General features: G+C 44.8%; 1 non-coding gene and 1 pseudogene across 1 annotated transcript; one reads left to right on the top strand and one right to left on the bottom strand.

Moving 5' to 3' along the window:
• The first annotated feature begins 11,888 nt into the window (after positions 1-11,888).
• LOC148824571 (5S ribosomal RNA) lies at positions 11,889-12,007 on the top strand (annotated as a pseudogene).
• A 624-nt stretch (positions 12,008-12,631) lies between these two features.
• Positions 12,632-12,795, bottom strand: LOC148824570 (U1 spliceosomal RNA). Its single transcript, XR_016093334.1, has one exon. It is a non-coding gene; the product is annotated as a U1 spliceosomal RNA (small nuclear RNA).
• Positions 12,796-25,720: the final 12,925 nt, after the last annotated feature.

Raw genomic sequence — 25,720 nt, 5'->3', positions numbered from 1 at the left:
GGGGAACAGACAGTCAGCCCGTCTCTCATTAATAATAATACAGTGTGTGATCTCCTGTCCCAACCTGAGGAACAGATAGGAGTGAGCCAGTTTCTCAATAATAATAAAGCAGATTATGACCTCCTGTCCCAGCCTAAGGAACAGTCAGGAAAGAGCAGGTCTCTCGATAATAATAATACAATGTGTGATCTCCTCTCCCAGCCTGGGGAACAGTGAGCCAGACTCTCAATAATAATAATAAATTGTGATCTCCTGTCCCAGCCTGAGGAACAGTGAGCCTTTCTCTCAATAATACAAATACAGTGTGTGATCTCCTGTCCCAGCCTGAGGAACAGACAGTGAGCCTGTCTCTCAATAATAATAATAGAGTGTGTGACCTCCTGTCCCAGCCTGGGGAACAGTGAGCCAGACTCTCAATAATAATAATACAGTGAGATCTCCTGTCCCAGCCTGAGGAACAGTGAGCCTGTCTCTTTAAAAAAAATACAGTTTGTGGTCTCCTATCCCAGCCAGAAGAACAGACAGTGAGCCTGTCACTCAATAATAATAATAATACAGTGTGAGACCTCCTGTCCCAGCCTGAGGAAGAGACAGTGAGCCTGCCACTCAATAATAATAATACAGTGTGTGATCTACTGTCCCAGCATGAGGAACAGACAGTGAGCCTGTCTCTCAATAATAATACAGTGTGTGATCTTCTGTCCCAGTCTGGGGAACAGAAAGTGAGCCTGTCTCTCAGAAATAATAATATAGTGTGTGATCCACTGTCACAGCCTGGGGAACAGACAGTCAGCCCGTCTCTCATTAATAAAAATACAGTGTGTGATCTCCTGTCCCAACCTGAGGAACAGATAGGAGTAAGCCAGTTTCTCAATAATAATAAAGCGGATTATGATCTCCTGTCCCAGCCTAAGGAACAGTCAGGAAAGAGCAGGTCTCTCGATAATAATAATACAATGTGTGATCTCCTGTCCTAACCTGAGGAACAGACAGTGAGCCTGTCTCTGAATAATAATAATACAGTGTGTAACTTCCTCTCCAAGCCTGAGGAACAGACAGTGAGCCAGTCTCCCAAAATAATAATAATAGTGTGTGTGACCTCCTGTCCCAGCCTGAGGAAGAGACAGTGAGCCTGCCTCTCAATAATAATAATACAGTGTGTGATCTCCTGTCCCAGCCTGGGGAACAGTGAGCCAGACTCACAATAATAATAATACATTGTGATCTCCTGTCCCAGCCTGAGGAACAGTGAGCCTGTCTCTCAATAATACAAATACAGTGTGTGATCTCCTGTCCCAGCCTGAGGAACAGACAGTGAGCCTGTCTCTCAATAATAATAATAGAGTGTGTGACCTCCTGTCCCAGCCTGGGGAACAGTGAGCCAGACTCTCAATAATAATAATACAGTGAGATCTCCTGTCCCAGCCTGAGGAACAGTGAGCCTGTCTCTTTAAAAAAAATACAGTTTGTGGTCTCCTATCCCAGCCAGAAGAACAGACAGTGAGCCAGTCTCCCAAAATAATAATAATAGTGTGTGTGACCTCCTGTCCCAGCCTGAGGAAGAGACAGTGAGCCTGCCTCTCAATATTAATAATACAGTGTGTGATCTCCTGTCCCAGCCTGGGGAACAGTGAGCCAGACTCACAATAATAATAATACATTGTGATCTCCTGTCCCAGCCTGAGGAACAGTGAGCCTGTCTCTCAATAATACAAATACAGTGTGTGATCTCCTGTCCCAGCCTGAGGAACAGACAGTGAGCCTGTCTCTCAATAATAATAATAGAGTGTGTGACCTCCTGTCCCAGCCTGGGGAACAGTGAGCCAGACTCTCAATAATAATAATACAGTGAGATCTCCTGTCCCAGCCTGAGGAAGAGACAGTGAGCCTGCCACTCAATAATAATAATACAGTGTGTGATCTACTGTCCCAGCATGAGGAACAGACAGTGAGCCTGTCTCTCAATAATAATACAGTGTGTGATCTTCTGTCCCAGTCTGGGGAACAGAAAGTGAGCCTGTCTCTCAGAAATAATAATATAGTGTGTGATCCACTGTCACAGCCTGGGGAACAGACAGTCAGCCCGTCTCTCATTAATAAAAATACAGTGTGTGATCTCCTGTCCCAACCTGAGGAACAGATAGGAGTAAGCCAGTTTCTCAATAATAATAAAGCGGATTATGATCTCCTGTCCCAGCCTAAGGAACAGTCAGGACAGAGCAGGTCTCTCGATAATAATAATACAATGTGTGATCTCCTGTCCTAACCTGAGGAACAGACAGTGAGCCTGTCTCTGAATAATAATAATACAGTGTGTAACTTCCTCTCCAAGCCTGAGGAACAGACAGTGAGCCAGTCTCCCAAAATAATAATAATAGTGTGTGTGACCTCCTGTCCCAGCCTGAGGAAGAGACAGTGAGCCTGCCTCTCAATAATAATAATACAGTGTGTGATCTCCTGTCCCAGCCTGGGGAACAGTGAGCCAGACTCACAATAATAATAATACATTGTGATCTCCTGTCCCAGCCTGAGGAACAGTGAGCCTGTCTCTCAATAATACAAATACAGTGTGTGATCTCCTGTCCCAGCCTGAGGAACAGACAGTGAGCCTGTCTCTCAATAATAATAATGCAGTGTGTGACCTCCTGTCCTGAGCCTGAGGAACAGTGAGCCAGACTATCAATAATAATAATACAGTGAGATCTCCTGTCCCAGCCTGAGGAACTGTGAGCCTGTCTCTTTAATAAAAATACAGTTTGTGGTCTCCTATCCCAGCCAGAGGAACAGACAGTCAGCCTGTCACTCAATAATAATAATAATACAGTTTGTGGTCTCCTATCCCAGCCAGAGGAAGAGACAGTGAGCCTGCCACTCAATAATAATAATACAGTGTGTGATCTCCTGTCCCAGCCAGGGGAACAGACAGTAAACCTTTCTCTCAATAATTATAATCCAGTGTGTGATCTCCTGTCTTAGCCTGAGGAACAAACAGTGTTCCTGTCTCTCAGTAATAATAATAAAGTGTGTGAATTCCTGTCCCAGCCTGAGGAACACTGAGCCTGTCTCTCAATACTAATAATACAGTGTGTGATTTCCTCCCCCAGCCAGAGGAACAGACAGTGAGCCTGTCTCTCAATAATAATAATACAGTGTGTGATCTGTTGTCCCAGCCTGAGGAACAGACAGTGAGCCTGTCTCTCAATAATAATAATACAGTGTGTGACTTCCTTTCCCAGCCTGGGGAACAGTGAGCCAGACTCTCAATAATAATAATACAGTGTGATCTACTGTCCCAGTCTGAGGAACAGTGAGCCTGTCTCTCAATAATAATAATAATAATGCAGTGAGTGATCTACTGTCCCAGCCTGAGGAACAGACAGTAAACTTGTCTCTCAATAAAACTAATCCAGTGTGTGATCTCCTGTTTTAGCCTGAGGAACAGACAGTGATCCTGTCTCTCAATAATAATAATCCAGTGTGGGATGTCCTGTCCCAGTCTGAGGAAAAAACAGTGAGCATGTCTCTCACTAATAATAGACCCGTGTGTGATCTCCAATCCAAGCAAGAGGAACAGTGAGCATGTCTCTCTGTACTAATAATCTAGAGTGTGATCTCCTGTCCTAACCTGGGGAACACTGAGTCTGTCTCTCAATACTAATAATACAGTGTGTGATCTACTGTCCCAGCCTGAGGAACAGTGAGCCTGTCTCTCAATAATAATAATACAGTGTGTCATCTCCTGTCCCAGCCTGAGGAACATTGAGGTTGTCTCTCAATAATAATAATACATTTTGTGATCTCCTGTACAAGCCTGGTAAACACTGAGCTTGTCTCTCAATAATAATAGTACAGTGTGTGATCTCCTGACCCAGCCTGAGAAGCAGACAGCAAGCTTGTCTCTCAATAATAATAGAACAGTGTGTGATCTCCAGTCCCAGCCAGAGGAACAGACAGTGAGCCTGTATCTCAATAATAATAATACAGTGTGTCATTTCCTGCCCCAGCCAGAGGAACAGACAGTGAGCATGTCTCTCAACAATAATATGAATAAACTGTGTGATCTCCTGTCCCATTCTGAGGAACAGACAGTGAGCCTGTCTCTCAATAATAATAATACAGTGTGTAACCTCCTGTCCCAGCCTGAGGAACAGACAGTGAGCCTGTCTCTCAATAATAATAATACAGTGTGTGATCCTCTGTCCCAGTGTGGGGAACAGAAAGTGAAACTGTCTCTCAGTAATAATAAAATAGTGTGTGATCCACTGTCCCAGCCTGAGGAACAGACAGTCAGCCCGTCTCTCAATAATAATAATACAGTGTGTGATCCTCTGTCCCAGTCTGGGGAACAGAAAGTGAGACTGTCTCTCAGTAATAATAAAATAGTGTGTGATCCACTGTCCCAGCCTGAGGAACAGACAGTCAGCCCGTCTCTCAATAATAATAATACAGTGTGTGATCTCCTGTCCCAAAATGAGAAACAGACAGGAGTGAGGCAGTCTCTCAATAATAATAAAGCAGATTATAAACTGCTGTCCCAGCCTAAGGAACAGTCAGGAAAGTGCAGGTCTCTCAATAATAATAATACAGTGTGTGACCTCCTGTCCCAGCCTGGGGAACAGTGAGCCAGACTCTCAATAATAAAAATACAGTGTGAACTACGGTCCCAGCCTGAGGAACAGTGAGCCTGTCTCTCAATAATAATAATACAGTGTGTGATCTCCTGTTCCAGCCTGAGGAACAGAGAGTGAGCCTGCCTCTCAATAATAATAATACAGTGTGTGTCTTCCTGTCCCAGCCTGAGGAGAAGACAGTGAGCCTGTCTCTCAATAATAATAATACAGTGTGTGACCTCCTGTCCCAGCCTGGGGAACAGTGAACCAGACTCTCAATAATAATAATAATACAGTGTGAACTACTGTCCCAGCCTGAGGAACAGTGAACTTGTCTCTCAATAATAATAATACATTGTGTGATCTCCTGTCCCATCCTGAGGAACAGACAGTGAACCTGTCTCTCAATAATAATAATAATACAGTGTGTGACCTCCTGTCACAGCCTGAGGAAGAGACAGTGAACCTTTCTCTCAGTAATAATAATACAGTGTGTGATCTCCTGTCCCAGCCTGAGGATCAGACAGTGAACCTGTCTCTCAATAATAATAATAATACAGTGTGTGATCTCCTGTCCCAGCCTGAGGAACAGACAGTGAACCTGTCTCTCAATAATAATAATAATACAGTGTGTGATCTCCTGTCCCAACCCGAGGAACAGACAGTGAGCTTGTCTCTCAATAATAATATTACAGTGTGTGATCTCCTGTCCTAGCCTGGGGAACAGACAGTAAGCCTCTCTCAATAATAATAATACAGTATGTGATCTCATGTCTTAGCCTGAGGAACAGACAGTGATCCTGTCTCTCAATAATAATAATCCAGTGTGGGATGTCCTGTCCCAGTCTGTGGAACATACGATGAGCATGTCTCTCAAAAATACTAATATAGTGTGAGATCTCCTGTCCCAGCCTGAGGAACAGTGAGCCTGTCAATCAATAATAGTACAGTATGTGATGTCCTGTCTCAGCCTGGGGAACAGTGAGCCAGACTCTCAATAATATTAATAATAATAATACAGTGTGATCTACTGTCCCAGCCTGAGGAAAAGACAGTGAGCCTGTCTCTCTATAATAATAATACAGTGTGTGATCTCCTGTCCCAGTCTGAGGAACAGAAAGTCAGCCTATCTGTCAATAATAATAATACAGTGTGTGATCTTCTGTCCCAGCCTGAGGAACAGACAGTGAGCCTGTCTCTAAATAATAATAATACAGTGTGTGATCCTCTGTCCCAGCCTGAGGAACAGAGAATGAGCCCGTCTCTCAATAATAATAATACAGTGTGGGATCTCCTGTCCCAGCCTGAGGAACAGTGAGCCTGTCAATCAATAATAGTACAGTATGTGATGTCCTGTCTCAGCCTGGGGAACAGTGAGCCAGACTCTCAATAATATTAATAATAATAATACAGTGTGATCTACTGTCCCAGCCTGAGGAAAAGACAGTGAGCCTGTCTCTCAATAATAATACAGTGTGTGACCACCTGTCCCAGACTGAGGAAAGGACAGTGAGTCTGTCTCTAAATAATAATAATATAGGGTGGGATCTCCTGTCCCAGCCTGTGGAGCAGTAAGCCAGACTCTCAATAATAATAATACAGTGTGATCTACAGTCCCAGCCTGAGGAACAGACAGTGAGTTTGTCTCTCAATAATAATACAGTGTGATCTCCTGTCCCAGCCTGAGGAACAGTGAGCCTGTCTCTCAATAATAATAACCTAGTGTGGAATGTCCTGTCCCAGTCTGAGGAACAAACCGTGAGCATGTCTCTCAATAATAATAGAACAGTGTGTGATCTCCAGTCCCAGCCAGAGAAACAGATAGTGAGCTTGTATCTCAGCAATAATAATACAGTGTGGGATCTCCTGTCCCAGCCTGAGGAACAGACAGTGAGCTTATCTCTCAATAATAGTAATACACTGTGTGAACCCCTGTCCGAGCCAGAGGAACAGACAATGAGCCCGTCTCTCAATAATAATAATACAGTGTGTGATCTCCTGTCCCAGCCTGAGGAACAGACAGTGAGCCTGTCTCTAAATAATAATAACCTAGTGTGGAATGCCCTGTCCCAGTCTGAGGAACAAACCGTGAGCATGTCTCTCAATAATAATACAGTGTGATCTCCTGTCCCAGCCTGAGGAACAGTGAGCCTGTCTCTCAGTAATAATAACCTAGTGTGGAATGCCCTGTCCCAGTCTGAGGAACAAAACATGAGCATGTCTCTCAATAATAATAGAACAGTGTGTGATCTCCAGTCCCAGCCAGAGGAAAAGACAGTAAGCTTGTATCTCAGTAATAATAATACAGTGTGTCATTTCCTGCCCCAGCCAGAGGAACAGACAGTGAGTCTGTCTCTTAATAATAATAATAATACAGTGTGATCTCCTGTCCCAGCCTGAGGAACATACAGTGAGTCTGTCTCTCAATAATAATAATACAGTGTGTGATCTCCTGTCCCAGCCTGGGTAACAGTGAGTCAGACTCTCAATAATAATAATACAGTGTGTGATCTTCTGTCCCAGCCTGAGGAACAGACAGTGAGCCTGTCTCTAAATAATAATAATAAAGTGTGTGATCCTCTGTCCCAGCCTGAGGAACAGACAGTGAGCCTGTATCTCTATAATAATAATACACTGTGTGATCTCTTGTCCCAGCCAGAGGAACAGACAATGAGCCCGTCTCTCAATAATAATAATACAGTGTGGGATCTCCTGTCCCAGCCTGAGGAACAGTGAGCCTGTCAATCAATAATAGTACAGTATATGGTGTCCTGTCTCAGCTTGAGGAACAGAGGGTAAGCCTGTCTCTCAATAATAATAATTCAGTGTGGGATCTCCTTTCCTAGCCTGAGGAACAAACAGTGAGCCTGTCTCGAAATAATAATAATACAGAGTGTGATCTCCTGTCCCAGCCTGGGGAACAGTGAGCCAGACTCTCAATAATATTAATAATAATAATAATAATACAGTGTGATCTACTGTCCCAGCCTGAAGAACAGACAGTGAGCCTGTCTCTCAATAATAATAGAGTGTGTGACCACCTGTCCCAGACTGAGGAAAACACAGCGAGTCTGTCTCTCAATAATTATAATACAGTGTGTGACCTCCTGTCCCAGACTGAGGAAAAGACAGTGAGTCAGTTTCTAAATAATAATAATACAGTGTGGGATCTCCTGTCCCAGCCTGGGGAACAGTGAGCGAGACTCTCAATAATAATAATACAGTGTGATCTACTGTCCCAGCCTGAGGAACAGACAGTGAGTTTGTCTCTCAAGAATAATACAGTGTGATCTCCTGTCCCAGCCTGAGAAACAGTGAGCCTGTCTCTCAATAATAATAACCTAGTGTGGAATGTCCTGTCCCAGTCTGAGGAACATACCGTGAGCATTTCTCTGAATAATAATAGAACAGTGTGTGATCTCCAGTCCCATCCAGAGGAACAGACAGTGAGCTTGTATCTCAGTAATTATAATACAGTGTGTCATTTCCTGCCCCAGCCAGAGGAACAGACAGTGAGCATGTCTCTAAACAATAATAATACAGTGTGTGATCTCCTGTCCCAGCCTGAGGAACAGACAGTGAGCCTCTCTCTCAGTAATAATAATACAGTGTGTGATCTACTGTCCCAGCCCAAACGAAGACACAGTGAGCCTGTTTCTCAATAATAATAATACAGTGTGGGATCTCCTGTTCCATCCTGAGGAAGAGACAGTGAGCCTATCTCTCAATAATAATAATAAACTGTGTGATCCCCTGTCCCACCAGAGGAACAGAAAATGAGCCCGTCTCTCAATAATAATAATACAGTGTGTGATCTCCTGTCCCAGCCTGAGGAACAGTGAGCCTGTCAATCAATAATAATACAGTATGTGATGTCCTGTCTCAGCTTGAGGAACAGAGAGTAAGCCTTACTCTCAATAATAATAATTCAGGGTGGGATCTCTTGTCCCAGCCTGAGGAACAAACAGTGAGCCTGTCTCGAAATAATAATAATACAGTGTGGGATCTCCTGTCCCAGCCTGGGGAACAGTGAGTCAGACTCTCAATAATATTAATAATAATAATACAGTGTGATCTACTGTCCCAGCCTGAGGAACAGACAGTGAGCCTGTCTCTCAATAATAATACAGTGTGTGACCACCTGTCCCAGACTGAGGAAAAGACGGTGAGTCTGTCTCTCAATAATTATAATACAGTGAGTGACCTCCTGTCCCAGACTGTGGAAAAGACAGTGAGTCTGTCTCTAAATAATAATAATACAGTGTGGGATCTCCTGTCCCAGCCTGAGGAACAGACAGTGAGTTTGTCAATCAGACTGTGGTCTGTTCCTCAGGCTGGGACAGACTGTTCACACAGTCTGATTGACAGGCTCACTGTCTCTCAATAATAATACAGTGTGTGATCTTCTGTCCCAGTCTGGGGAACAGATAGTGAGCCTGTCTCTCAGTAATAATAATATAGTGTGTGATCCACTGTCCCAGCCTGCGGAACAGACAGTGAGCCTGTCTCTTAATAATAATAATACAGTGTGTGATCTCCTGTCCCAGCCTGTGGAACAGTGAGCAGTCCTAATAATCACCGCTTTCCTGATTTAGCTCAGCAGCTTTTATTTCGCCTGAAGCGCAAGCATCTTGTGAGAACAGGTTGAGTTTGCTGTGCTCAACCGGCTTGGCGTCTTCGTGTTGTAGCGCCGCAACAGTGTGTTTTCCTTCCTTCTCTTTTCAGCCCGGAAGAAACATTTTACTTGTTCCTTTTGTACCCCACGCATTCCGACGCCTGTGTTGTGTTGTGGATTTTCTCCTTGAATTTGTACTCCTCCTCCCTCTCTCTCCCTACCTCTACCTCTCCCTCTCTCTACCTCTCTCCATACCTTTCCCTTTTCCCCTCCCTACCTCTCTCCCTACCTCTACCTCTCCCTCTCTCTACCTCTCCCTCTCTCCCTAACCCCCTCTCTCCCTCTCCCTCGCCCTCCACCTCTCTCCCTCTCTCTACCTCTCTACCGCTCTACCTCTCTCTACCTCTCCCTACCCCTCTCTGCTCTCTCTCTCTCTCACTCTGGAGTTTATTTTCCAGACAGAAATCCGGCTCTGTCCCTCCTGTGGAAGATTGGTGATGCAGGATGAGAGCCCATAAGCGAGAGCACTGCAGCGGCAGGTTCTGTGGTCTTTTTCAAATCCGCCCGCGATGAGACACAGAGGAGAAATGAAGAGCCCCAGTCGCGCTAGAAAATCACCCGGGAAAGAGACTTTCAATGTAGGAAAAAAAAGTTGTTCGTAACAGACATGTTTGTTATATGTTTTAATATGTTTGTTTTGTTTTTTTAATCGCTGCGATGTGTGACTAAGCTCATACGACTAAGAGTTGCCCCCTTTGTCTAGATCTGGTAACCTGCTCGTCGCTGGTGGGCCAGATCGTGTCCCCCGTCACTATACTGGGGCATTAGGACCCACACACACCGCAGGGTGAGCACCCCCTGCTGGCCCCACAGAGAGGGAGAGGTAGAGGTAGGGAGAGAGGTAGGGAGGGGAAAAGGGAGAGGTAGGGAGAGAGGTAGAGAGAGGGAGAGGTAGAGGTAGGGAGAGAGAGGAGGAGTACAAATTCAAGCAGAGGCCTGAGTGGAGCACTGTCGTACGGCCCTGACATCAATCCCTCAACTCTCTGCATAAAGCAGTGTCTTATGGCCATGACATCCCACCCCCACCACTCTCAGTGGAAAGCACTGTCGTATAACCATGACATCCCACCTCCACCGCTCTCTGCGAAAAGCAGTATCTTCAGGCCCTGACATCCCACCCCCGCCACTCTCCGCGTAAAGAATTATCGTCAGGCCCTTACATCCCACCCCCGCCACTCTCTACGTAAAGAAGTGTCGTATGGCCCTAACACCCACCCCTCCACTCTTTGCGTAAAGCACTGTCGTATGGCCCTGACATCCCAACCCCACCGCTCTCTGTGTAAAGCACTGTCGTATAGTCCTGACATCCCACTCCTGCCACTCTCTGCAAAAAGCACTGTCGTATGGCCCTGACACCCACCCCTCCACTCTCTGCATAAAGCAGTGTCGTCAAGCCCTGACATCCCATCCCACCCCCGCTACTCTCTGCGTAAAGCAGTATCGTAAGGCCCTGACATCCCACCCCTGCCACTCTCTGCCTAAAGACGTGTCGTATGGCCCTGACACCCACCCTCCACTCTATGCTTAAAGCAGTGTCATCAGGCCCTGACATCCAACCCCTGCCACACTCTGCGTAAAGCAGTATCGTCAGGCCCTGACATCCCACCCCTGATACTATCTGCGTAAAGCAGTATGGTCAGGCCCTGACATCCCACCCCTCCCACTCTCTACGTAAAGCACTGTCTGTGGCCCTAACATCCCACCCCTCCACTCTCTGCGTAAAGCAATGTCGTATGGCCCTGATATCCCACCCTAGCCACTCTCTATGTAAATAAGTGTCGTATGGCCCCGACACCCACCCCTCCACTCTCTGCATAAAGCAGTCTCGTCAGGCCCTGATATCCCACCCCCTCCACTCTCTGCATAAAGCAGTGTCTAAAGGCCCTGACACCCCAACCCCACCGCTCTCTGTGTAAAGCACTGTCATATAGTCCTGACATCCCACTCCTGCCACTCTCTGCATAAAGAACTGTCGTATGACCCTGATACAAATCCCTCCAGTCTCTGCATAAAGCAGTGTCTTATGGCCCTGACACCCACCCCGCCACTCTCTGCGTAAAGCAGTATCGTCAGGCCCTGACATCCCACCCCCGCCACTCTCTCCGTAAAGAAGTGTCGTATGGCCCTGAAACCCACCCCTCCACTCTCTACATAATGCAGTCTCGTCAGGCCCTAACATCCAACCCCTCCACTCTCTACGTAACACAGCGGAAAGGCAGCGAGAAGGAGCCTCTTGCTCTGACGCCGCAAGGCCACAAGAGGGCGGAGGCGCCTCGCGCCCGGCCGACGTGTTGGACTGGGGCGCTTTATGTGCTGAAATAAACATGCGACAGCCCAGAAATGTTTTCAGAGTGCTGTGCACTGGAGGCTTTTGTCTTGTGAAGACTTGCCTTGTGCTCCTCCGTGCAGTTTGTTTGTCCTCCTCCAGTGCGGGACAAGACAACACAAGGGAGCACATTCGCCAACATCCAGGCACGCAACGCGATTTGGAAAGAGGCTCCTTTCCAAAGAGTTGCACACAAACGATCCTTCAGTCCCGCTCGGGGGGCACGGAGCCCCAGCCACACACAGCTTCAAGTAGCGAGTCAGGCGGTGCTGTTTGCACTTGTGGCCACACCACCCTGAACGCGCCTGATCTCGTCTGATCTTGAAAACTAAGGAGGGTTGGGCCTGGTTAGTACTTGGATGGGAGACCGCCTGGGAATACCAGGTGCTGCAAGCTCTTGCTCTCTCGGCCAGCAGGAGTCACCATTGGTGCCGTAGGCTTCGGGGGGAAAACCTGGAGGATGGAAAGGTGATCTATAGCCTCATCTCTAGAGATGTTTTGTTGCTATGGCATGTGTGTGACCCATATAAAAAAAAAACCCGTTTGTAAAACGAATATTGAAGCTGCCTCTAAATCTGCAAATGAAGATGAGTCGATAAACCACTTGTTTTTCATATAACTATACATATATTCATTTATTACTGATTTCATTCATTGAGCACGGATACAATAGAGGTACAGCCATTCACTGTTTGACATGTCTGCACTGGTACAGAACCTAGCAATCAGAAAACGGGTGAAACTGTCTTTAGAATTAGCATACAGTACCGAGGCCCCCATGACCAAATAAAGGCTAACCTCGATAATCAGCCTAAATGATGCAGACTACAGCAAAACGACTGACTTTGAAAAGGGAATGAATGTCCGGAAGGAGTAGTGTAACCAGCTTGAGATGCTTCTCCGGACCTCTAACTAAAAGAAACCGGGAACCGGCAGTGGCATCGACTCCTTTCGAACTGGGATTCTATCGCAGCTCGTGGTGTCGTAACTCTTCCATATCTGATATTGGACCAAGCACATCAGGGGAGAGCACGAACGCAGTCCCCCACTACCAGAAATTATGCAGTCGAGATTCCCACATTTGGGGAATTCGCAGGGGTCAGCACAGCCGGAGTGCAATGGCCAAGCCTCGCCCTGGGTGAACCTTCTTCTTGATCAAGGTATCTCCCCTGCCAGGTAAGTATGAGTTGTACAAGCCCCTGCAAGCGGCCCGCACCCACAGCACAAATCGCGCAGCCTAGGCCAGCTCCTCGCCCCGCACGCCACCGCCTCCTGCTGGGCCCACTCTTTCGCACACTCACGAGAGTCTCACAAAACGAGAAAACGAGCGCGCCGTTTCCTACACATCTGCAGTCGCCATTGTGCATTCGCAGCATGTCCCGGGACGCAATTCGGCCTCATTTGCATAACACCAGACGGGCAGATCGCTACGCAAGCTCGCGTCGTGCGCCTGCCACACACCGAACAAACACCGGAGCCTTTTCAGCAATTTCCAAAAAACATGCCTGCTCGCCTGCCCACAAGGCTCCGTCTCTTACCCGCTCTCCAGAGGCTGCTGCCTTCTGTGCTGTTCTCTCGGCACCGCTGCAGCGCACACAACTCCTGCAGCGCGGGGAGAAAGTTTCCACGCTCTGCCGCAGGGAAGGCTCGCTCCGTGCGCACACGTCCTTTCAATGCCAGTTCAACAAGTGCTCCGCATTAGCAGCGTCGGGGCTCCGGCGTGTCGCACCTCACCTCACCTCACCTCGCACAGCCCCCTCCTTGAATGTCTGGTGTAGTGGCGAGGCTTATTAATAAGGCAGAATTAAGTGTTTCTGAGCTTTCCCAAATTAGGCCTCATCTCTCTGTTCATCTCTGTGTTGCAGCCACAGAGAAACTATTCATGCAGGCTGATTTAAGGTTTCCTTTGATTTAAGGTTTCCTAGGACAGCTCCCAAAGGGGGGTGCACTTAGCTAAGCCTGGCTATCATGATCAATGGTCATCCATTGGCGCCTATCTGTCTAGGGAGTGCCAGATGGACTTCTGGACTGCATTCCTAAGTGTCAGGAGTAAGTGACTCATATCTCACCTTGATCAACCAATCAGGGACTGGTAGGGCCGAGTAACCCACGTGGGACTCTGATGCCCATGGAACTTTCAGCCAATCAACGAGCTGAAGTTCCTCCAGGTAAAAACAGGCAACACAGAGAGCCTGGGAGATTCAAGAGATTTCAGGAGAGAATTCTGTGAACTTTTCTAAAGGGAATTCAAAGGAGAATTCCAGGGCAGGACGGCCCAGGAGCAGAAGGCTCCCAAGGGCAGGACATTCTCGCAGCGCGCCTCCTGACCATCCTGAGACTCAGCCCGGACAACCACGGAACGGCCAGTGTGTCCGAGTGCCAGAACTTTCCTTTGTTCTAAGAGTCTAGAGCGGAGGTTGCCAGAGAGTAACCAGAGGATCCACCCGAGGTTAGCAACAGCAGCAGGCCTCGTGAACAGGTCAGAACTGTGGACAGCTGAATCACTATTCAGAACTAGCTCTTCATCAGAAACGAACCGGTCCTCTTCCTGACTTGCTGGGACTCACAGTCATCTTTTCTCCTGTGCGCAAACTTTGCTAGTTAAAGCCAACACTAACTAGCCGGCCAGTGAGCATCTGCAGCGCACCGTCGCAAGCCGCACAGCACAGCCTGGCACGCAGCCAGAGAGCGCGGATTGGACAGCAACAGCCTGCAACTGTTTCTTTGTGCCCGCAGGAGATCTGAATCCCCAGAGATTGGATGAGTATTCAACTTCACTGCATTACGGCTCGAGAATTCAATTGTTATCCCAACCAGTTGATATCAATTTAATTCCTAAGAGTTATGTACTTGTTTTGAGTATCTAATGTAGAAGTTATAACCAAGTTCATTTACGAAACGGTCTTAATGAATGATATACTGAACGTATGTCCTCTTGATATGTGTAACACTTCGTAACTGACTGAATATATATCTTTTGTATTCTGATAACCCTCTCGATAAGATCTGTTAGTTTTATATGCATATTTTATGTATTAATAAATGTATCCTCGTGTATTAGTACCTGTGTGTGTGCGTTGTTTGAGTTATGTCGCATGGTTGGATTCTAAAGCCATCGCAAGAATCAATTTTGTGATTTACTGCTACAATTAATAATTGTCCCAGTAAATGCCCAAACCCTACAGAACTGGTGCCTTCAGAGAGCCACTACATTACATTTTGGCTATGGCAACGTTACACTGGCGCTGGGCATGCCCCACTCTCCTCCACCTTATCTTATCGCGTGTGACCACCGACAATGGCCACGATGCCGGGGAATGGCACCTGTAAAGTGTTAATTGGGGCACAGCCCGTCTCGTCTCGGGGGCCGGCTTCAAAGACAATACAGCAAACACAGCGGGGCGGGGGAAGAAGATGACACGACACATGCAGGTACATTCAGCTCCGGCGGGAACAAGTCATTTGTCGGTCTTTTCAAGTGCTGGGAGCCGAGTAATCCTTCTCTTGTATCGTTTCTCCCCGGTGACTAGATCTCACCCTGCGACTCTCGACTGGGCTCACCCACGGCAGCCCAGCAGGTGTGAGCCTAGCCGGCAGCCGGATGGGATATTCCCCCCGGAAAAGCTCAGGTTGCTGCTGCTCCTGCAAGAGGTGTGACTGGGACCAGTAGGGAGTGCTCACCCTGCGGTCTGTGTGGCTTTCTTATGCCCCAGCATCCTGATGGCGACACTCTGCTGCACAAACAGGCGCCGTCCTTCGGGGGAGCCGTAAAACCGAGGTCCCGACCCTCCTTGGCCATTAAGAAATCCCAAGGCGTCTCTCAAAAAGAGACGCCGGGGGTGTCACTCTGGTGTTAGTGTTCCCCTTTACCAATCAGTCGGGGTCTCCTCCTAATCCCCGTCTCATATGTAACAATCAATGACGAGGCCCCCCTGTCCCGCGATATTGTACTTGTCTCCTGGCCGCTGGCTGGCGCAGTGAGATTTAGTACTTGCGCAAGAGACCGGGGGCAGAGCGCGAACGCGGTCCCCCGCCCCCCACAAAGTGTGCGCTCCAGGTTCCCTCTCGGGGCTCTGCAACACAGCGGAAAGGCAGCGAGAAGGAGCCTCTTGCTCTGACGCCGCAAGGCCACAAGAGGACGGAGGCGCCGCGCGCCCGGCCGACGTGTTGGACTGGTGCGCTTTATGTGCTGAAATAAACACGCGACAGCCCAGAAATGTTTTCAGAGTGCTGTGCACTGGAGGTTTTTGTCTTGTGAAGACTTGCCTTGTGCTCCTCCAGTGCGGGACAAGCCAACACAAGGGAGCACGTTCGCGAACATCCAGGCACGCATTGATTTTGAAAGAAGCTCCTTTCCAAGGAATTGCAAATAAACGATCCTCCAATCCCGCTCAGGGGACACGGAGCCCCCGCCACACAATGCAACGGGAGTATAAATGATGTCTCCCGCCAGCCATTCGACGATCATTTTTCATGGGTGAATATGGTTTTCTGGGGGGTTGCAATGTTGGTCATTATTGGACATTCCCGGTGATTTTGACACGTGTTAAACACTCGCATTTCCTGCAATTATAAAAAGGGTTAAGTTTCGGTTTCGCTGACAAATCGAATCGACCTTCACGGAGAGAAGAAAGGAAACACAATGTTTCGGCTGTGGAGCTTAGTACCGATAACACTGCTGATATTGATGGAGTAGAAACAAGTGATGTATTGGCAGCTTTATCTGGGGTGAGAAGTCCTGGAACAACTACAAAAATGTTAGGATTCAGAGGAAGAAATATTTTTCCACCTCACCTCACCCAGTCCTGTTGCATTCACGAAGCTGAAGTTGGCTTCTTATTCGGCAGCTTCTTATTCGCGTTTTCGTTCCACCTTATAAGATGCTACTGTGATGTTATGCCGCCTTTCGCCTGTAGATGGCTCTCTATAGTTATTTTTAAAAATACTAATCCGAGTGGATTACTGGACATAGCCTCAGTAAAGGGGAATATGTAAATAATGATTATCCAAATTGCATTTTTGTATGAAACACATTTAAGAAAATCGAAAACCAATTTTCAAAACTCACAATAACACAAACTGGCATGTTAGACGACAAGTAAATAAGACAAAAGCAAACCATTAATTCACTGGCATTTTCTGCATATTTACCACGACCTTGCCTTCTGATTATTAAAAGTCTCAAAATCTTGCATTTTGCAGGAAATGTTAATATAGCAGTTTACAATGGGACATTTAGAAAATGGCATGTGAGAATATGGTTAACCGAAGATGAGCAAAGGGTGATGGCACTTTCTGCTTATTGCTATGACCCTCCCTCCTGATAAAAGAGTCTCACAATTCTGCCACTAAGGTAATGTGACAAATTATGAAAATCATTAAGTATAAGAAAATTTACTGTACCATTTTTTAAATATGACCTTCTGAACATGGCATTAACAGTCAACAAAATAGCACCCCTTCTGCTGATTTACTTTTTCCCTCCTTCCTTGTCACCAGAACATCTTAATATTCCGACACTAAGGTAGGAGAGACAAAATCACTTATCATGTACATTTGTAATTACGACACGTCACTGTTGCATTTCTGCGTTGTGACGTAATACCCACAGTGGAAATTCATAGTTGTGATTATAGGAATGTTATATATCAGGTGGGTAGCTGCGTCAGCATGCGTAGGCTGCAAAGGAACAAGTAAAGGATTATTCCATGTTGAAAAGAGAAGAAAGGAAACACACCGTTTCGGCTGTGGAGCCTTCTTCAGGTGTGAGAAAGACAGGGCAGTATGCAAAGATTATTATCCTTTTATCTTTGCTGACTGTAGTTTATCTTTGATGACAGCATCAAAGACGTTAAGGAATTTTTACACCTAATAAACAGACACTTTTTTTGAACACCCTTATTTACTGTTAGCAAAAGAGCTAACACGTATTATGTGTGGAAAAAAGCTGCTAAACAGCTCGACCTGCTGCCCCCTCTGAAAGACACAGTCACTCATAGAATTATTGAAATGGCGGATGATATCAAAAGTACACTGGTAGAGCGCGTTAAGATGAGCAGATGCTTTTCATTGCAATTAGGTGAGTCTGTAATCGATTTGGCCAATTCGCTCGTTTATGTTAGATATGAGTTTGAGGGTATGTCCCATGGGACTTTCTGTTCTCTAAACCGCTACCATCAGGAACAGGAAAGCAAGAGCAATGAAAAGCTGCACAGCGCTGTGAAAGAAAATACAGAGAAGTGAAAGGCAGTCCTTTCTCTAAGGAGGTAGAAGAAGAGCGATTCCCCGTCGGGGAATCAAACCCCAGTCTCCCACATGACAGGCAGGGATACTCACCACTATACTAACAAGGAAGACATCACTTGCTCCGACCCCAGGCATCGTGTCTTGACCCACCGTGCTGGAAGCCGACGCGTACTGTGATTCCTTTACGGAGCAGAAATGACAACCGAGGAGCCGAGAGATCATTTCAGCATTTCGCGTCTGAATGGAAAACACAACCGACCAACTCGGAATGACTTGCTTTTGACGCTTTTCAAAGCGTTCTTTGTGCACAACGACTGCGCCGCCTAGCAGATACAAATGGGTTGTACAACTTCGAACTAGCAAATGCAAGAGGGCTAAGCCCCCTCTCTTTTAGCCCAGGTTCGATCTGTCTCCCAGAATCGAACCTGGGCTAAAGGTTCGCACACACACACACACACCTGTGCTGTTGAAGTGCTCTGCTTCATTTCTAAGGGCAACTCAACATTCACTCCTACCCCGTGAAAAGAAAAGACAGCGTCCGCAGCAACAACAGCTCAAGTCTCTGCACAGGAGCTAAGCTGCCCCCATCTCCTCTGCTCTGCGGCTCCTGCGGAGTGGAGTCCTGCCTGGAGCCGTGTTTGCAGGCGGCGGCTCCCCACGCTCTGTCTGTGCATCGTGTCCAAGAGCTCCTGGGAGGAAGAGAGAGCCCTCCCACTCGGGGGCTTTTCCACGGTCTGTGTGAGGAGGGGTGGGTGTGTCTAGTAGCTTATCGAGCATGTTGTGTATCTTAATAAAGAGCCTTTCTTATATGATTTAGACTATTTTATTAACTACACAAATCACGCTCTCACACCATATGTTCCCGCCTTCTACTCTCTCGTTCTGTTGTCTCGCGATGTCTATTCACTATACTACATCCCTTCCTTTGTTATTTTTAAAGTCTATAACTTTACCATACAATTGTAACAATTTTATATCAACACACAGTAAACGGTTATTCACTATTACAACAAAATGTATATAAAACCTTTCATTTCTATTCAATACATTCATCTTTTTTTACAACAATTTCTATGCGTACCAACTCAAATTTTAGTTCAATTTCTACTTAAGTCACTTCTAAATATAACCTCATTTCTAGCAGTCTAAGCAACATCTACATAGATAACACAAACAAAATAGGGCAATTTAACATTTGGAGAGCTATGCAAGTCCTGTATTTTTAAATGTCTCTGTAATGAGCCGGTTTCCTGATAACCCTGCCACTTCTGGTTGTTACTTTACTTCTGGGTAAGGTTACTGGCTCTCCTACGGATGTACTCTCCACTGTCTGAGGACTCGGCACATCCTGCACGTCAGAAAGTCCTGTATTCTCAGCATTTTCTGTTTCTGCAGATTCAAAATCAAGATCCAATGGAGGAGCGTGTCAAAGATGTTTTATATTTCTCATTATTTTTGAGCCATCTTCCACATTCACTAACTCAAAAGAGTTACAAGAGGTGTTTCTCAATAACACATAGCGAGTGTCTTTGAACTTGGCATCCAATTTACTGGTGTCTAGGCCAGCCACAAACACTACGTCACCGACCTTGAAGTTATGATCCCTTGCTCGATGTGTCTGGTCTGCATATAATTTCATTTTGTGTGCATACTCCTCATGATGTCTATGGATATCTTTTGTCTTTTGAATGTCCCTTGGCTCTTCTTCTTTCTTTTCCACGTTTGGTAGTTTAGTCTGGATATCACGCCCAATGATAAGATTAGCTGGGGTTTCTCCAGATGCCCTGTGTGGTGTTGATCTATAAGTCAGCAGAATCTTCCTCTCTCTCTTTTTTCCTTCTGTCACAGCTGCTCTTAAGGCCTTTTTCAGGTATCTGTGAAATCTTTTAATTTTGCCATTACTTCTCGGATAGTAAGGTGATGCACGGATGTGTTTAATTCCACAATTAGTCAGAAATGATTCAAACAACTGTCCTATGAATTGCCTGCCATAATCTGTTACTACCTCTAGTGGATAACCAAATTGTGCAAAGATGTTCATCAGCTCTCTAATAACTGTGGCTGAAGATATGTCTGATACAAAACCGGCTCAGGGTAAGAAGTATAATAGTCTATGACAGTCAATATGTATTCATTCTGAATGGGACCTACCAGGGCAATGCCCAATTTTGTCCAAGGCCTTGGTGGTAATTAAAGTGGTTGGAGAGGTTGATCCTCCTGCAATGGCTGATTCAACACACAAGTGGAACAATTCCTGATTAGTCTTTCAACATCACTGTCCATGTTGGGCCAGTAAAAGTTGCTTCTCAGGTACTGTTTTGTACGAACTACACCCTGATGTGTCTCATGTGCTATTTTCAGTGCTTGTCTGATTTTTGTTTTCGGTAACACAATCCTCTGTCCTCTTAAAAGCAGTCCATCATATGTAGATAACTCCAACCTACACCTGTGGTATGGCTGCAGTTTGTCTGGAATTGGATTAGGCCATTGTCCTTTTTCCACAATGGACATCAACAATTTCAATGTGTCATCTTCGTTTGTTGCTTGTTTAAGTTCCTCAAGTGTCAGTGCATGCAGTTCATAAGTGCTGATTGAAAGCACTCTATCAACATAGGTGTCTACATAACCAGTGTCTTTTGTGTCTGGTAAAGGAAGACGTGACAATGAGTCTGCGACATTGGTTTTCCCTACTATGTGTTCAATTTTGTAATCATAAGGCCATAATCTCAATCCAAGTCTTTGTATCCTGGGTGGTAACAATGTTGCCTTTTTGGGATTGAACATATAAATGAGGGGTTTATGATCCGTTTGAAGTGTGAATTTGCCTCCCCATAAATATGTCCTAAAATGTTCCACTGCCCAAACACAACCCAAGGCTTCACGCTCTATTTGTGAGTAATGCCTTTCTGTTGGGGTAAGTGAGCGACTTGCATATGCCACTGGTTTGTTCTGTCCATCTTCTTGTCTTTGTAGCAATACTGCTCCAAGTCCTACAGGATTCGCGTCACTGATCACTACTGTTGACGCATCTAGTTTGAAGTATGCCAGACATGGTTCAGTTACAAGTGCTCTTTTCAACTCGGCAATGGCTTTCTCAGTTTCCGATGTCCATTCCCACTTCTGTCCTTTCCTCGTTAGTTTTCTAAGGGTTCTGATATATCTGCATAATTAGGAATTAATTTCATCAAAAATCCACAAGTGCCTAAGAACGAGTGCAGAAGCGTAACATTCTCAGGTCTCGGTGCACTGCAAACAGCTCTCACCTTTTTCGGGTCTGGTTTTATTCCTTCTGCAGTGACCAAATGTCCCAGTATCTCGATCTCTTTTAGGCCAAAGATACACTTATCTTTATTTAAAGTTAAGCCTCTGTCTTGGAATCTTTGGAATACTTGCCTGAGCCTCTGTTCAAGTTGTTCTTCATTTTCCGCATGTACTACAACATCATCCATATACCATACAACACCTGGCATTTCACACAACATCGAGTCCATAGCCTTCTGATAGGCCTCTGGGGCACTAGACAAGCCATAAGGAACTACTCTGAAATGGTAACAACCCCTGTGTGTGGTGAAGGTAGTAAGGTGTCTTGATGCCAGGGCCAACTCAACTTGCCAGAATCCTTTTCGAACATCTAACTTTGCAAAAACTTTGGCTCCTTGCACTGCTTGCAATATGCTGTCAACCGTTGGTACTAGATGTCTCTCTCTGATTACTGCTTTATTCACTTCTCACAGATCCACACACAGTCTCACATCCTTGGTGTCTTTTTAGGTATTATCAGAATATTTTAGATCCATCTGCACCTTGATTCACTTCTTCAATAATTCCATCATCCAGGATTTTATCTAACTCCTGATTAACAGCTTCTATCACTGGATAGGGTACTCGTCTCAGACTTTGAGCTACTGGCAAAACTTTCTCATCTACTGTAACCTTGATCTGTCCTAAACCTTTAAAGAGTGACTCATATTCCTGTGCTAACTGCTTAAACCTCTCTGAGGACTGGTCAACCACATTGACAGTGTCTCCTACATTCAGAATCTTCAGATCAAAACATGCTTTTCTTCCCAACAACTGTTCTACATTTCCTTCAATTCCATAGGCTTTGTCCTTTATTACATTTTCCTGCCATTTCAGCTGTGCCTCAAAGTAGCCAACACACTGAAGTGGACTAATTTGTGCATAGGCATAGCATTTCTTATTAGTCTGCTTAAGTTTAGTTCTGTGTGCAAACACTTTCTTGAAACGTTCTACTCCAATGAGGTTTCTTCCACTTCCTGTATCTATCACCATTTTTATCTCTTGGCCATTTATTTGAACAGTTTCTTTACCTTCAGGGTCAATGGAATAAACAAATTCATCTGAGTCTGAAGAAGGTTCTTGAACTGCGCTCACTGGTTTATCAGTTTTTTTAAGCTTTGTCCCTTCCTTAGTTGTATTAACTTTCTTTTCTTTTTGGAAACTGATTTTCTTTCTACACACTCTGGTGCATAATGACCTGTTTTCTTACAGTGTAGAAATTTTGTTACTTGTGCTCCGCATTCATCTGCTTTGTGCGTTGGTAGTCCGCACCTGTAATGTCAGTTATGTAATGTCAGCCGTCCCCTGTTCTTCTATGTCTTTAACTTGACTGCGTCCTGCTGCTCAGCTTTTGTTTCTAAAGTTTGAGAGAGCAACCCGTTCAATGTTTCTTTTGAAGTAAACATGACTCTCTCTAGCTTTGTCACTGTGGTTAGAAAGCATTTTTTTGATTCTGCTTGAGCTGCTTCATAAATTCTAGCAACTGTAAGAGCTCTTTCTAAAGTCGATCTCTTAACATGTCAGCTTCCAATCCTTCAAAGTCACATGATTTGGCCAGTTCTCTTAGTGCATTTACAAAAGTATCAACAGACTCGTCCTGAGACTGAGATCTTGTCACAACCGCCAGCCAGCCCAGATAAACTAACCAGTGCCAGCAGCGGTTTGAAAATAACAATTGAGTCTTCTCTTAGAGAGCTCTACCTCGCCTTTCTTTGTACCTCGCCTACTATACAGATGCAGCCATTCAAAATGAGTGAGGTATTTCGCGGCATACCCCGGTGGGCGTGTCGCAGTATCACGCGGTATGACGCAGTTAACGTGGTGTCACGTGGTTAACTATCCGGTGTCGCCTTGTAAAACCGCCAGGGGGAGCTTAACCTCTCATGTACAGCATTTGAGCCTTTAATTTTGAACTGTGTATTACAGCATGTTAATCATCAGTCATTAAAATGTTGGTATATTTTATGAAAGCAAGATTGCTCAGTTGGACAAAAGTACACAACCTACCTTTATCAGAAATATTTATGCATCAAAGCCTTTACTGAAGATATTACTAATAGTATTAATAATGGATGACTTTGGACAAGCTGTATACTCAAAGTATAATTTCTTTAGCACATTTGTACAAGCACTTGGAATCTGTCCAAGCCATACTTTGTCAGGCATTTTGTTTTACTTCAACGGGCATAAAAACTTCCTTGCTTTTAACAGGGCGTTTCATAATTTCTAACTACGAAAATGATTTAAAATGCGACACCTATCATTCAACTAGAGCTTAAAATATCACAAGGATCCTCAAGAGCACAGCAAAGAGTGTATTAAAAGACACTTGTATTTATCAACGCTTTCTTTTCCGTATACCAGATTTTATGGAACCACTTCAGAGGGGTGTCAGCCAGTCAGATTCCAGGAATCGGCACTTTAAAGGAAAAATACACACCAGTATTCCATTTCTCCCTAATGATTTTAAGCATCGAAGTATTTAACTAGCATGTGAAATAGCGTGTGAAAAAGTGGTAGTTTTAAGCTTTTCTGCTAATATAATATGGAATCGCGTATCTAAAGAATTTAATAACGGTATTCGTGTGCTGCGACAGGGCTGTGTAGGGCTGTTTCGCCTGCCTGTTCATGCGAGCTGTCTTGTAGCCGACTGGTCTAGGTGCGTGACTACCAGCTGGCAGGTTGTGTGTTTGAATCCAGCTGGTGCTAGACTTTTCTTTTAACAAACATTTCTTCGAAAAAATAGAATAGCGATATTATGGACAATCAATTGACTTTTATATTTCAAAATATCGCAACATGATCGATATTTGCGATATTTTGAACATATCTTCCCTTCTGACAGTGGTTCCTGCTTCTATTGTGTGTGTGTGTGCAACAGAGTAAATTTTTATAGAGAAATGGAGGCTGGACAGTATGCGTTACAATATAAACATTTATATTGATTTAAATCGTGTTCTGATTTAAATCGCAAACGCGTGTTTAATTATATGTGTTTTTTAATCATAATCAGGCTAATGCAACATAAATTGATACAGTATCTTTGTCTTCTAAGTATCTTAATAAACTTTCAGCATAGCTTTCTACCCGTCAAGATTTATATTTCTTGGGATTTTGGGATGAAATGTGGAAGGATTAGATTATAATCGTTTTTATTTGTCAAATACGTGATTGTATTTCTGAATGTTATGTGACACCTACAGTAGTTCACTGCTTTAAATACATCGAATTAAGAAAGTTATGTGTAGCACTTTAGAACTTTTTTCTGAACCAGGGAAAATCTGATCATGTTTCTCTATAACAATAATAAAAAACTTTATTTTACATATCGCCTTTAAAAGTGGCATCTCAAAGCAATACAGTAGATCGAAAAACAGTTAAAAGGGACCAAATTAAATACCAGACAATCGCAAACGCGTTTTCAATAAAATTATTTTATTCATTCAGCAGTTTGTGAGAGGGACATCCAGCAGGGAGAGACACACACACCGGTTTTCATTGACAAAATTGTTTTTTTTCAATTCCTCTTGTCTAACAGGAATGTTTTGTTTGTGGACAGACTGTTAGACAAGAGGAAAAGACCGCCTCCTCCTACGAAGCATTAATCGCGTATCTAAGGAAAATTGCAGTATACCTTTGTTCATGCACATCATTATACAGTACAGTATCTCAATTTGTATTTCGATTAAAAAAAATCGTTTGCCCAGCCACTACTGTTGTTATTGTTTTTATCCTGTAAAGCGTTTCCTTTTTCTGCGTTTTCCATTTCCTTTTTCTGATCACTCGCTTTCTGGATACACATCTCACCTGTCCTGTTCTTTGTTTTCCTGGTTTGCTGATTATGCCTGCTGCGGTCCACTCCTACCCTCACACCTAAAGAATACTATTTTAAATTTCTTGGTGCAGTTCATTAACCCTTGTATGTGCTGTCCGCGCCGAAAATGCAATTAAAAAAAAGTCAAAAAACGCGCTCAAAATACAATTTAGAGCTTAATAAGATACACTCCACAGGCAAAATTAAAGACAAAATTAAAGACGATTAAAATCTGTAATCTTTCCACTTGTACTGTGAGTCATCGGACAGTTTCTGCTTTGTGTAAGGATGGTGAGAAAGCTTTGCTCAATGTATTTAAGGGACTTAAAAGTTAAAGGAGATGCTTCATATTGCTTGACTAATTTTAAAAACCAAGTTATAAATGCAGACGCTCCCTCGGTGCCGCGCCGGGTGTAAATATCAAAGTATACATTCCCAACAAGAATTGTACCCATCTGTCATGCAAATAAAACACCTTGAATTGAATTGAATTGAGGGAGAGAGGGGGGTAGTGGGACAGAGATACTGTAGACAGACTCAAGGCAAATAAAATACTTATGGGTACGCAGGCATTCACGACAGCAACATACGAAACGTTTGCACGTACTGTATAGTTAAGTTATTACTTGGTTTTCAAAATGCAACGAAATACAATATTGTTGTTGCTGCTGTTCTGGTTGTTTTTATCCCGTAAAGCCTTTTGAGAAGCCACCTTTAAAGGCGATATATACTGTAAAACCGCTGATTCT

The sequence above is a fragment of the Atractosteus spatula genome, chromosome 10 (assembly GCF_055471065.1).
Source record: "Atractosteus spatula isolate fAtrSpa1 chromosome 10, fAtrSpa1.hap1, whole genome shotgun sequence".
NCBI lineage: Eukaryota > Metazoa > Chordata > Actinopteri > Semionotiformes > Lepisosteidae > Atractosteus > Atractosteus spatula.
The sequence above is the reverse complement of the archived record's forward strand: the minus strand, read 5'-3'. Positions and strand labels throughout refer to the sequence as shown.